A 10,511-nucleotide genomic window follows, 5' to 3' on the forward strand; every position below is an offset into this window, starting at 1 on the left:
CTGAAACTCTTCTTTATCAAGCATGAATGAATGAATGAATGAATGGATGGATGGATGAGTGCATATCAAGTCACCAGTTCTTAACCCTTTTGTGCATCCTGGACCCCTTGGGTAGGATGACAAAGCCTAGGGACCCCTTCTCAGAAGAATGATTTAAAGAAACGAAATAAAATCACCAAAAAAACCAATAGTGAAAATAAAGATGTAATTTTTTTCCCCATTCATGTTCACAGATCCTCCAAATCTATCCACAGACCCTTTGGGATTCATAGACTCCTGGTTAAGAACCCTTATATTAAGCACTTAATACAGGCCTAGCATTGAACTAAGAGTAGAAGACAAAAATACAAAAAGAAGACAGTCCCTGCTCTGAAGAAACTTACATTCTAATAGGATAAGAGAACATATAGAAGAGAGTGGTGGTCAGGAAAGGGTGCTTTGGTCAGGGAAATCACAGGCACCATGAGTGGAACCATAGGGCAAATGATCAATTTATCCTTTCCAGGAAGACTTCATTACTGTTCTTTGAGCTAGTTACTGTTCCTAGAGTTAGGAGTGGAAAGCAGAGAGGTAGGGTAGGAATGGGGGGAGGGAAGGGTACAAAGGCCATGGCAAGAAATTAAGATAACCAGAGAAGAACATGGTCACTTTGGGTCTGGGCTAGATATTGATGTACCTGGTACCTGGGGTCTAGGTCAAACCAACTTGTAAAACCAGTCTGTTCAGCTGTAACTGCAATTTGTCCTTTCCCATCCTTGAGCTCTGCCCCTTCTCCCTATCCACACTCCACCTAGGCAACACCCTGTGACCCCTTTTGTTCTTACTTAATCTCTTCATTTCTTCTGGGCCTGGCCCACACCCTCCTTTGTCCTTGCCTTTGTTCTCCTTCAGCCTGGCCCAAATCTTATCTAAACTATCTATTCACATGCTGCTCTTGGTCAGCTCTGACCTTTGTCTATGCACTGAGGCCCCTGCCTCTGGTCAGCCCCGACAAAGGCAGCCCTACCCTTTAAAGGTAAAAGCATGTACCCCTCTCACTTGCAGGTCCCCTGAAGGACTCTTGCCCCCTGTAATGGTTTAATAATAAACTTTCTCAACTCTAACTCCAAGCAAGGCTGAGCTGAATTCTTTCCAGATGCCCTTGCAGGTTTCCTGGTCTTGGATGAGATCAGGGTTCCTGCTGAACCTATTGGGATCCCGTCCCCCATCAATATGAAGAACTCTAACCAATAGAAGCCCAGAAAGCATGTCTTATCATCTGTTCACTGGGACTGAGATTGGTCATTGTAATTCATCTGACTGACTTTGTTGCTTTTTAGTCTTGTTTTAAATTATATTGTTAAAGATCAACTAATTCCAGGGCGGCCAGGTAGCACAGTGAGTAAGAGCAACGGCTCCAGTGTTGAGAAGACCTGGAGATCGAATCCCGGGCTCAGACACTTAGCACCCACCCAGAAACACCTGGCCGTGTAACCTTGAGCAAGTTACTTAACCCCAATTGCTTAGGGGCGGCCAGGTGGCTCATCGAGTAAGAGCACTGGCTCCAGTGTCGGGATGACACTGGATCAAATCCAGGCTCAGATACTCAGCACCACACCCAGAAATAACTGGCCGTGTAACCTTGAGCAAGTTACTTAACCCCGATTGCTTTTTAAAAAAAAAGAAAAAAAAAGATCAACTAATTCCAATATTAAATAAATTATTTGGAATAACAGACAAAGAAGGAGTTCTATCAAACTCCTTTTATGAAACAAATATGGTGTTCATAACTAAGCCAGGAAGACCCAAAACAGAGAAAGAAAATTATAGACCAATTTCATTAATGAATGTGGATGCAAAAATTCTAAGTAAAATACTAGCTAGGAGACTACAATAGTATGTCACAAAGATTATGTGATTATATTGTATTATATATATGCATATATAGTTTACATGGTAAAACCAACTGAGATTTAAATCATGAATTCTGGGATGGTTTAATATAAGGAAAACTATTAACATAATTGATTATACCAATAACAAAAGTAAAAAAAATATGATTTTATCAATAGATGCAGAAAAAGCTTTTGACAAAATACAACACTCATTCCTATTAAAAAATACTTGAAATCATCGATATAAATGGATTTTCCTTAAACTGATAAGAAGCATCTACCTAAAACCATTTGGCAAGCATTATTTATAATGGGGATAAGCTAGAAGCCTGCCCAATAAGATCAGGAGGGAAACAAGGATTCCCATTATCACCAATATCATTGAATATTATATTAGGAATGCTAGTTTCTTGCTTTCATTGAATGGCCAATAATAGGCCCAGCCTAAGTCTCTGTGACTCATTGTTTAGGTTTGATAGTTTAGAATGAATGTAAAAAGCAATTGTTTTCTGTACTGGCCAGAAACTACAAGGGTATTCCCCTTCCAGATTGATATCTTTGGGATGGTGAAGTAGGCCATCTTTTGTCTCAATTTTTACTCAGCCCTTAGTCATTGAATGAGTGTGACCTCACCTTAAAAAACAGAATTAAAAAACAGAAAAATCCATCCAAAAAGAGAATTCCTTAAAAAGCAGAATCAATAAAATGGAAAAGAGGTTAAATAAATAAACTCACTGAAGAAAAGAACTCCTTAAAAAGTAGAACTGGGGGAAGCTAGGTGGCTTAGTGAATAGAGCACCGGCCCTGGAGTCAGGAGAACCTGGGTTCAAATCCAGTCTCAGACATTTAACACTTACTAGCCATGTGACCTTGGGAAAGTCATTTAACCTCAATTGCCCTGACTTCTCTCCTGCAAAAAAAAAAAGAAGAAGAAGAAGAAAGTAGAACTGGCCAGGGAGAGAGGAAGGGAGAGAATTTGGAATTTGAAGCTTTAAAAACAAATGTTTAAAAATTGTTTTTACATGTAATTAGGGAAAAATAAAATACTAAATAAGTATCCTCCCCCCCCCAAAAAAAAAAGAACTCATCAAATGGGAAAAGATGTACAAAAGTCACTGAAGAAAATAATTCCTTACTATTGTACTATAAGAAATGATGAGCAGGCAGATTTCAGAAAAAACTGGAAAAGACATACATGCTGAGTGAAACTAGAAGAACCAGGAGAACATTGCACACAGTAACAGCAACATTGTAGATAATCAACTATGACAGACTTAGCTCTTCTTAGCAATAGAATGATCCAAGATATTTCCAAAAGACCCAGGATAGAAAATGCTATCCACATCCAGAGAAAGAGCTATAGAGTCTGAATGTGGATGGAAGTAGACTATTTTTTGTTTTTTCTTTCTTGTGTTTTTCGCTTTTGTTTTGATTCTTCTTTCACAACATGACTAACATGGAAATATGTTTAACATGACTATATATGTATAACCTATATCAGAATGCTTGCTATCTTGGGGAGAGGGAAAGGGAAGGAGGAAATGAGAAAAATTTGGAATTCTAAATTTTATAAGAAATGCAAGTTGAAAATTATTTTACAAGAAATTGGAAAAATAGAAAATAATTCCTTAAAAATTAGAATTGGGAAAGTGGAAGCTTGCAAGAAAAATCAAGAAACAAAAATAAAATCAAAAGAATGAAAAAAGAAAAGAAAATGTTAAATATCTCATTGGAAAGACAACTGACCTAAAAAATAGATCAAGGAGAGAGAGAGAAGCATTATTGGATTACTTGAAACCATGATAAAAAAAAAAGCCTAGCATCATCTTTCAAGAAATTATCAAGGAAAACTGCCCTGATATCTTAAAACCAGAGGGTAAAATAGAAATTGAAAGAATCTACGGATCACCTCCTGAAAGAGATCCGAAAATTATAACTCCTAAGAATATTATAGCCAAATTCCAAAGCTCCCTGGTCAAGGAGAAAATATTGCAAGCAGCCAGAAAGAAACAATTCAAATATCATGGAGCCATAGTCGGGATCACACCAAAATTAACTGCTTCTACATTAAAGAATCAGGGGGCTTGGAATTAGGATATTCTAGAGGTCAAAGAAACTAGGATTACAACCAAGAATCACCTACCCAGCAAAACTGAGTATAATTTTTTCAGGGTGAAAAAAATCAACATTTAATGAAATAAAGAACTTTTAAGCATTCCTGATTGAAAAGACCAAAGTAGAACAGAAAATTTGACTTTCAAATATAAGACTCAAGAGAGGTATAAAAAAGTAAACATGAAAGAAAAATCATAATAAATTGAAAAAAGTTAAACTATTTATCTTCCTATATAGGAAGATGATACATGTAACTCCTAAGAACTTTACCATTATTAGGGCAATTAGGAGTTTGCACAGACAGAAGGCATGGGTGACTATGCATGACTATGATGGCTGATTTCAAAAAAGTAAAATTAAGGGGTGAGAAAGATTGATCCATTGGGAAAAGGGGGAAGAGACAGGTAGAATGGGGAGAATGATATCATATAAAAGAGGTGCAAAAAAGAGCTTTTACAGTGGAGGGGAAGATGGGGAGTGGTAGGCAATGTTTGAACCTTACTCTCATCAAAATTGGTTCAAAAAAGGAAAAACATACACACTCAGGTATAGAAACCTACCTTAAACCTACAGGGAAGTAAGAGAGGAAGGAAATAAAAGAAAAGGCTGATAGAAGGGAAAGTGGATTGGGGGAGGGAATGGTTAGAAGCAAAACAGAATTTTGAGGAGGGGTAGGTTAAAAAAAGAGAGAGAAAAAGATAAACAGAGGAGAAAAATTGGATGGAGGGAAATACACAGTAATCATAACTGTGAACATGAATGGGATAAACTCACTTATAAAACAGAGACAGCAGAATGGATTAAGAAAAAAAATCTGACGATATGTTGTTTATAAGAAACATACTTGAAACTGAAAGACATACAGAGAATAAAAATTAGGGGCGGAAACAGAATCTATTATGTTTCAGCTAAAGTAACAACAACAACAAAAAGCAGGGGTAGTAATCATGATCTCAGACAAAGCAAAAGCAAAAATACCTCTAATTAAAAGACAAAAGCAGGGAAACTGTCATTTTTTCACACAAATAAAATCAAATCTAAATGAATGGAGAAATATTAATTGCTCATGGGTAGGCCAAGCCAATATAGTAAAAATGACAATTCTTTTTTTTTTTTGCTTTTTGGAGGACAGTTGGGATAAAGTGACTTGCCCAAGGTCACATGGCTAGTTTTTGTGTGAAGTGTCTGAGGCCTGATTTGAACTCAGGTCCTCCTGACTCCAGGGCTGGTGCTCTATTCACTGTGCCACCTAACCACCCAAGAATTCTATCTAAATTAATTTACTTATTCATTGACATCTCAAACTACCAAAAAAATATTTTATAGAGCTAGAAAAAAATATTTTTAAATCATCTGGAAAAACAAAAGGTCATGAATATCAAGGGAATCAATGAAAAAAATGTGAAGGAAGGTAGCCTAGCAGTACCAAATCTCCTAGTGTATTATAAAGTAGTAATTATCAAAACAATCTGGTACTAGCTAAGGAAAAGAGTGGTGGATCAATGGAATAGAGTAAGTATACAATCATAAGGAGTAGATAAGTATGAGTGGGGAAAACAGAGACTTTGTTTCTTTCACCCTAAAATGATATGTTGGACCAAATGGCCTCTAAGGTCCCTTCCACTTCTAAAGTTATGATTCTATATAAGCCTGGGCAAGTGATTTTCCTGGGTCTGTTTTTTTCTCTGTGAAATGGAAGAGTTGGACAAGCTAGTCCTTGAGATCCCTTCTAGTTCTATACCTAGGATCGTCTGTGTATCCTTGGACAAGTCCCTTGCCCTCTCTGGGTCTACTTCCTCCTCTGTTAAATTAAGGGGGTTGGACTAAGTGGGCTTTGAGGTCCCTCTCAGCTATAAGAACTTATGTGTGTGACCTTGGACAAGTCCCTTCCATTCCCTGGATTTCAGTTTTCTTCTCTGAGTAGGCTGGACCAGAGGGCCTCTAAGGTCCCTTCCACCTTCAGATCTATGAGTCTAAGTAATGTTAACCTCCCCCTCCTTCCCCCACCTCACCCCCCATCACTATCTTGTCGTGATAGAGGGGCTTGCATAGCGCAGTGAAACTATGGACTTACGCCATTCAGGGTTATCCAAAATGGACAAGTGATTTCAGAGAGTGAAGGAAATGGCAAATCACTCCAGGATCTTTGCCAAGAAAACCCCATGGACAGCATTAAAATGGTTAAAAATATGAAACCAGAAGATGAGCCCCTCAGATTAGAAAGTATCCAACATGTTATTGAGGAAGAGCAGAGGACAACTAAAAGTAGCTCCAGAAAGATCAAAGCAGCTGGGTCAAAGCCAAAAGGAAGCTCAGCTGGAGATGTAGCTAGTGATGAAAGGAAAGTCTGATACTGTAAAGATCAAGAGGAACCTGGAATGTAAGCTGTGGTCAAACAAGAAATGGAAAGCTTAAACATCAACATCTTGGGTGTCAGTGAACTTAAATGGATGGGAATGAGTGACTTTAATTCAGGTGATCACTACATATGGGCAAGAATCCCTTAGAAGAAATGGAGTAGCCCTCATAGTCAGTAAAAGGATGAGAAAAGCAGTACTGGGGTAGAATCTCAAAAATGATAGAATGAATCCAAGGCAAACCATTTAGCACCACAGTAATACAAATGTATCCTCCAATCACAGATGCCCAAGAGGCCAAACTTGCTTAGTTCTTACAGAAATAACATCAAAAAAGATGTCACATTCATCAGAGGGAATTGGAATGCTAAAGTAGGAAATCAAAAGATAATCGGAATAACAGGCAAGTTTTGCCTTCGAGTATGAAATGAAGCAGGGGCAGAGACTAATAGAATTTTGTCAAGATAACTCACTGGTCATAGCAAACAACCCAAAAGGCAACTTGACATCACCAAATTGTCAGTATCAAAATCAAATTGATTCTATACTTTGCAGAGAAGGTGGAAAAGCTCTATACAGTTAGTTAAAGCAAGACTTGGACATGACTGGCTCAGATCATGAACTTCTTATTGCAAATTTCAAGTTTAAATTAAAGAAAGGAGGGAAAACTATCAGACTACCTAGGCATGACCTCAATAATAATCCTTATGAATACGAAATGGGAATAACAAATAGATTTAAGGGATTAGATCTCGTACATAGAGTGCCAGAAGAACTACAGACATTAGTCTGTGATGTTGTACAGGAGTCAACAACAAAAAACATTCCAAAGAAAAAGAACAAGAAAAATAAAACGGCTATCTGATGAGGCTTTACAAATAGCTGAGGAAAGAAGGAAAGTGAAAAGGAAAGAACAAAGGGAAAGATATATCCGAGTGAATGCAGAATTCCTGAGCATAGCAAGGAAAGTTAAGAAGGGCTTTTTACATGAAAAAGAAATAGAAATAAGGAATAAAAGAAAAGAAAGAAAGAAAAAGAAGAAAACAATAGAATGAGAAAGATAAGAGATGTTTTCAAGAAAATTAGAGATATCAAGGGAAAGTTTCATGCAAAAATGGGCACAATAAAGAGCGAGAGCAAGACTGCTCCAATGGGGTGGACTAAGAGGTAAGGCCCCAAGAGTGCAGTACTACCAGAGAGAGGAAAAGGGGGAAGGAAAGGAAAGGAAAGGGGAAAAGATAGTTGAGGGAAAGAAGAAGAGAAAAGAAAAAGGAAGAGAGGAAAAGGAAGAAAAGAGAGAAGAGGAAAAAAGTATAAAAGGGAATAGGGAGAAAAGCAGAGAGCAGGGGAGTGTAGCACACCCCAGCTTTCCACCCTAGAACCCTGGGGATTCAAGCCGGAGCTGAAGCCAGAGTGCAGAGAGTGGTGGCAGCATATGCAGCGGTAGCGGTGGCAGTGGCAGCGGCATCATGAGCATGGCGAGAAACATGGGCTCCGGAGGCAAGGTTACGGATGGCCTCATGTGATACCATTCAGGGCTCCCTACAATTCAGCTACAACACTGGAGTCATTAATGCCTCACAGGTGATAGAGGAGTTTTACAATAGTAGCTAGGTGAATCGATATCATGAACCCATATCATCCACTACCCTGATCACTTTGTGGTCCCTCTCAGGGGCCACCTTCTCCATTGGTGATATGATTGGCTCCTTCTCTGTGGGTCTCTTTGTCAATTGTTTTGGTCATCAGAACTTCATGCTAACAAAGAAGTTTGGCCTTTATTACTGCTATGCTCACGGGCTTTTCCAAAATGGCCGAGTCCTTTGAGATGCTGATCTTAGGATGCTTCATTATTGGTTTGTACTGTGGCCTCACCACAGGCTTTGTGCCCCTGTATGTGGGGGAAGTGTCACCCACAGCCCTAGGTGGAGCCTTGGGTACCCTTCACCAACTAGGCATTAGAATTGGCATCCTTATCACCCAGTTATTTGGTCTGGACTCTATCATGGAATGGAGAACTGTGGCCCCTTCTCTTGGGTTTCATCTTCCACCCATCCCTGATCCAGTGTGCTGTGCTTCCCTTCTGTCCTGAGAGACCCCACTTCCTGCTCATCAACTGCAATGAAGAGAATAAGGCCAAGAATGTCCTGAAGAAACTCAGGGGAACCACTCCTGTGAGTAGTGAACTTCAGGAGATGAAGGAGGAAAGTCAGCAGATGATGCATGAGAACAAGGTGACCATCCTGTGTACCAGCAGTTGGTCCTCATCACTGTGGTGCTCCAGCTGTCCCAGCAGCTGTCTGGGATCAATGCTGTCTTCTACTACTCCACCAGCATCTTTCAGAAGTCTGGAGAGGAACAGCCAATCTGTTCGGGGCAGGGGGAGCGGCTAATACTGCATTCACTGTTGTGTTGCTGTTTGTGTTGGAGCAGGCTGGACACCACACTTTGCACCTCACTGGTCTAGCACGAATGGCAGGCTATGCTGTGCTCATGATGATTGCTCTGGCCTTGCTAGATCAGCTTCCCTGGATGTTCTAAACATTGTGGCTATCTTTGGCTTCGTGATCGGCCCTGGCCCCATCCCATGGTTCATCATCACTGAGCTCTTCAGCCAGGGCCCTCACCCAGCTGCCTGTGCTATGGCTGGCCTAACTGGTACTCCAATTTTACTGTGGGAATGTATTTCTAGTATGTAGAGCAACTGTGTGGCCCCTACGTCTTCATCATCTTCACCTCTTCACCGTGCTACTCATTCTCTTTTTTATCTTCACCTATTTCAAAGTACCAGAAACAAGGGGCTGGATCTTTAATGAATTTGCCTCTGGCTTCCAGCAAGGTGGAGCCAGTCAGTGACAAGACACCTGATGAGTTCCACAGCCTGGAAGCCAACTCCCAAGTGTGAGGAGTGAGACAGCAGTCAGTCGATTGATCGTCTCTTGGCCAAGGGACTGCCTGCTGAGCCCCAGGACTCTTCTCTTCCCCCCCCATCCCTCTCTGTCCCTCCCCAACCTCACCATCCTGGACAAGAACAGATTACTGGGGCTCCCCTTCCTCTGCCCCCCTGCCCTGGATCTCCAAGCAGAAAGATCCATCCAGAGGCACTGCACTGGCCAAGAACAAGCTGGGGCTGGAGCTCCCTCCTTTAAAACTGTGTACAGGAGGAAAAAAGTCAGAGCTGAATATTTAACAAGCATTTTTTTTTATTTAAAAAATTTTTTAAAACATTAAATCAGCCTGAGTCTACCCCCCCCCCCAGCTAGGCCATTAAGAAAAATAAATGGGCACAATAAAAGACAAAAAACAGAAGCAGAAAAGATTAAAAGGAGGTGGCAAGAAAATACAGAAGAGCTATACAAGGTGTGGCCAGGTAGCAGATAGAGTAAGAGCACTAGCCCCAGAGTCAACCCTACCTGGGATCGAATCCAGGCTCAGACACTTAGCACCACACCCAGAAATAACTGGCAGAAATAAACCTTGCTTTAATTTTAATTGCTTTAAAAAAAAAAGAAGAGCTATACAAGAAAGATATGAACATGAATGTTGGTGTACTTAATGATCTAGAGCCAGAAGTCCTGGAGAATGAAGTCTAGTGGGCATTAGGAAGCATGGCTAACAATAAGGCTGGTGGAGGTGACAGAATTCCAGTTGAGCTATTTAAAATCTTTTAAAGATGATGCTGTTAAAGTACTGCACTCTTTATTCCAGCAAATTTGGAAAACTCAGAATGGCCACTGGATTGGAAAAGATCAGTTTATATCCCAGTCCTAAAAAAGGGTAATGCCAAAGAATGTTCAAACTGCTGGACAACTAAGTTCATTTCACATGCCAATGAGGTTATGCTTAAGATTTTGCAAGCTAGCCTTCAGCAATATATGCGCAGAGAATTACCAGAAGAACAGGTAGCCTTTCAAAGAGGAAGAACTAGAGATCAAATTGCCAACATTCTTTGGATTATGGAGAAAGCAAAGGAGTTCCAGAAAAACATCTACTTCTACTTTATTGACTACACTAAAGCCTTTGACTATGTGGATCAAAACAAAATGTAGTAAGTCCTCAAATAGATGGGTGTACCAGATGTTCCTGTTTCCTAAGGAACCTGTATGTGGGTCAAAAAGCAACATTTAGAACCAAACATGGAACAACTGATTGGTTTAAGACTGGG

At 40.1% G+C, this 10,511-nt stretch overlaps 1 pseudogene; it reads left to right on the forward strand.

Annotated features, from left to right (window-relative positions):
- Positions 1–7,858: 7,858 nt before the first annotated feature.
- On the forward strand, positions 7,859–9,251 carry LOC138172399 (solute carrier family 2, facilitated glucose transporter member 1-like; annotated as a pseudogene).
- The last annotated feature ends 1,260 nt before the right edge of the window (positions 9,252–10,511 follow it).

Source organism: Petaurus breviceps, unplaced genomic scaffold, assembly GCF_028583685.1.
Source record: "Petaurus breviceps papuanus isolate PSGF00001 unplaced genomic scaffold, PetGlider_PUasm1.0 532, whole genome shotgun sequence".
In the NCBI taxonomy this organism is placed as follows: domain Eukaryota; kingdom Metazoa; phylum Chordata; class Mammalia; order Diprotodontia; family Petauridae; genus Petaurus; species Petaurus breviceps.